Source organism: Microcaecilia unicolor, chromosome 4, assembly GCF_901765095.1.
Source record: "Microcaecilia unicolor chromosome 4, aMicUni1.1, whole genome shotgun sequence".
Classification (NCBI taxonomy): domain Eukaryota; kingdom Metazoa; phylum Chordata; class Amphibia; order Gymnophiona; family Siphonopidae; genus Microcaecilia; species Microcaecilia unicolor.
The window spans coordinates 48791604-48795444 of NC_044034.1; the positions used below are offsets into that span (position 1 = coordinate 48791604).

General features: G+C 45.6%; 1 pseudogene; it reads left to right on the plus strand.

The window, feature by feature from the left end:
• Positions 1-2261: 2261 nt before the first annotated feature.
• LOC115469588 lies at positions 2262-2825 on the plus strand (annotated as a pseudogene).
• Positions 2826-3841: the final 1016 nt, after the last annotated feature.

The window sequence follows — 3841 nt, forward strand, 5'->3', positions numbered from 1 at the left end:
CTTTTCCTGGACCCTGTTTTTCCACGAATAGGGCCCCAAAAAGTGCCCTAAATGACCAGATGACCACTGGAGGGAGTCAGGGATGACCTCCCCTGACTCCCCCAGTGGTCACAAACCCCCTCCCACCACAAAAATATGCCGTTTCACAACTTTTTATGTTCACCCTCAAATGCTATACCCACCTCCCTGGCAGCAGTATGCAGGTCACTGGAGCAGTTATTAGGGGCTGCAGTGGACGTCAGGCAGGTAGATCCAGGCCCATCCCCCCCCCCACCTGTTACACTTGTGCTGGTAAATGGGAGCCCTCCACACCGCCCCCCAAACCCACCGTATCCACATGTAGGTGCCCCCCTTCACCCCTTAGGGCTATAGTAATGATGTAGACTTGTGGGCAGTGGGTTTTGAGGGGGATTTGGGGGGCTCAACACACAAGGGAAGGGTGCTAAGCACCTGGGAGCTCTTTTACCATTTTTTTTGTTTTTGTAAAAGTGCCCCCTAGGGTGCCCGGTTGGTGTCCTGGCATGTGAGGGGGACCAGTGCACTACGACTCCTGGCCCCTCCCACGAACAAATGCCTTGGATTTATTCGTTTTTAAGCTGGGCGCTTTCATTTTCCATTATCGCTGAAAACCAAAAATGCCCAGCTCACAAATTGTCGAATAAAACATGGACGTCTATTTTTTCCCAAAATACGGTTCGGTCCGCCCCTTCACGGACCCGTTCTCGGAGATAAATGCCCATGGAGATAGACGTTTTCGTTCGATTATGCCCCTCAATGTCTTGTTTTATTTGTTTGTGTCTTTCCATCAGACTTCCCTGTATGATTGATTTCTTTCCTATCAGTATTTTGTATTTCCTTTTCTCCCTTATTTTTTAATAATTTTATCATTTTAAATTAGGGCTGTCCATTTAATATGTTAATAACGCGACTAATGCGTTAAATGAATAACCCGCGTTCAACTTTGTAATGTGGTAACGTTGTTGCCCGTCCTCCACTAGCCAACACCTATTCATACCTCTCCCAGCACGGCACTGCAGCGGCCCCGTTCTCCTCTGTGGCTCCTTCTCCCTGCTCCTCACCGCTGCAGTGAAAACAGTGCTGCTTCTCACCCTGTTCCACCTCAGAACTTCCTGTTACAGAGAGATTCTTTGGTCTGGGTGAGAAGCAGCACTGTTTTCAGTGGAGCTTGTAGCAGTGTGGAGCAGGGAGAAGGAGAGGCCAAGGAGAGGGGGCCTGCTGGAGTGCCGTGCTGGGAGAGGTAAGAAGAGGTGCCGAGGACAGACAGAAAGATGTGACCATGGTGGTGATAGGGGGTCATGGAAGGGGGTCATGGAAGAAAGAGGAAGCAGAAAAAAGACAGAGAGAAATATTTGGATCATGGTGAGGGTGGGGCAGGAGGCATGAGAGAAAGAGGAAGCAGAAAAATAGAAGACAGAGAGAAAGGTGAACCACAGTGGGGGGGGGGGGGGGGGGAGGAGAGGAAACAGAGATGTGGAGGGGCAGGGAAGGATGCTGGAATAGGGGATGGAAGGATTAAAGATGGGAGGGGAGGAAAGAGAAGGAAAACAATGGTGATCATGAATGGAGGGAAAGAAGGAGATGGTGCTTGGGGAGGGGAGGGTAAGGGAAGTGATGAGATTGTACCCATGGAGGGAAGGGGAGGAGATGATGCCTATGGAGTGGAGGGGAAGAGAAGGGAAAGGAAAGGAGGATGTGGTGCCCATGGATGGGGGGGGGGGGCATGGATGAGAGGGGAGGGAAGGAAGGGAGATGATGCCCATCTGGATCATACAATTAATCGCACCATTAAAACATTTTATTACACTTGGTTGTGCAATTAAAAATTTTAATTGATGTGCAGCCCTATTTTTATTGTGAACCACTATGCCCATGTTTTGTAAAGGCAGTATATTAAATGAAATAAAATATAAACAAACATAAATATAGGTTCTTAAAAGTAGCCACTAAGAAAATTTAGATGTCCTTTTACTAAGCTGTATTAATCCACAGGTTTTTTTGTTGTTGTTATTTTGGGGATATACGTGTGCTAACTATGTGCTAATTATTTTTTGAAGGGATGTGTCAGGGAAGAGGAGTAGACATTTCTGTGCTATATAGTTAGTACCTCTACATTACTGCATGCTTACTGGTTAGTACACAGATAAAGTGGGACCCCTTAACATCTACAGAGGTGGCAGTAAGCGCTTCCTCAGTAATTTTTTTAAATGGCAGTGCAGCTGATAAGGTGGTTGATGCAAAAGAAGTTGTAACAGAGCTATGACAGGTGCCAAGGACATTGATGCTCATACAATCACCGGAATGCTGGATAAGACCAAAGGAGCTGTGCAGGAGATCATGGATATGACCAAAGGAGCTGTAAGTGACAACCTGAATGCTGTTATGAGTAGTCACATGGTGCAAATGGTGAGTACTTGGGTAGATGCATCACTGACCAAGTCTGAGGCTGTTGTGGTCCACGATCTCCCACTGACTGAAGAGGAAACAGTCAAAGAAGCTCCCAGAGTTGAAGGATTTGAAGCTGGAACCCAGAAGCTGAGTCACGTCAGACAGGGGTCATTTTGTCTTCCAAGTTTCACAGGTGAGATTATGAGCTGGCCTTGACCAAGGTCAAAGATGCCAAAATCAGGAGCCAGGATTTTATATCCCAGCTCAGCACTACATTTAACCTGATGGAGTTTGTACATAACATCTCTGCTGCTAACAAAGCACGATGCCCAGGAGAGGCTGTACAAGTCCTGGAAGGAATGGAAGAGGAGCAGAGGGCAACAGGCTGGAGAGGAAACTCCCATCACAGAGGACATTGAGCCATCACCCTAGCTATTGCCCAGGACCTGAGTCATCAACTCTCGGTATAACAAGAATCACCATAGAAAGTATTGCACCGGCAGGATGTAACTCTTTCTTGTTACACCATCGACTTTGATATACTTTGTGTCTCATTAATATCCTGATATGTTTTAAACTTATTTATCTGGTAACCCCTGAAAAAGGCTTTGTGCCAAAACACGACCTATGTAGGGTCTAGTGTGCTGACATCTTTGGCAGACTCAGATTTTATATTGTCAGTGACTGCTGATTCAATGAGATATTGTTGAATTTTGAAGAATAAAGTTTTTTGAAGCTTGGACTTCTTCCCTGCTTGATTTATCCTGGAACATTCTACTTCCACCCTCTTTGTACTCTTGGACTTCTTGTGGAAGTTTTTGTGCCCTGATTTCGGTTGTAACATTAGCATGTGGCCATTAATACAAAAAAATCAAAAATTGGCCATTTTACTGCTGCGCTAAAAATGGCTTTAAGCACATGGAAAATAGCCACATAAGGGCAGCTAAAACCACTTTTTAGTGCTGCTTTGTAAAAGGGCCCCAAAATGACATAGGAAATGTTAGTGATATAGCCTATGTCACTGCAAACGAAAGCACTGAAAATGATGGGCCATCTCTAATTGAAACAACTACATCAGGGGTGTCCAACCTTGGCCATCGCCAAGTCAAGTTTTCAGGATTCCCCCAATGAATATGCATGAGATCTATTTGCATACAATGGAGGTAGTGCATGCAAATAGATCTCAACGGATATTCATTGGGGAAATCCTGAAAACCGACTGCATTGCAGCCTTCGAGGACCAAAGTTGGACAACCCTGATCTACAGGATTAAAATACAACCAGTTTTGGAAATTTGTAGTGAAGGTGTGATGCTATGATGTTATGGCTGGGCTAGATAGGAGAAGACAGGGTTAATGTGGGGAAGTAACATTAATAGGAAATATAAGCTTGTGATACCACTGTTTCTCATTCCCCAGCCCCCTCCCCACCTCCA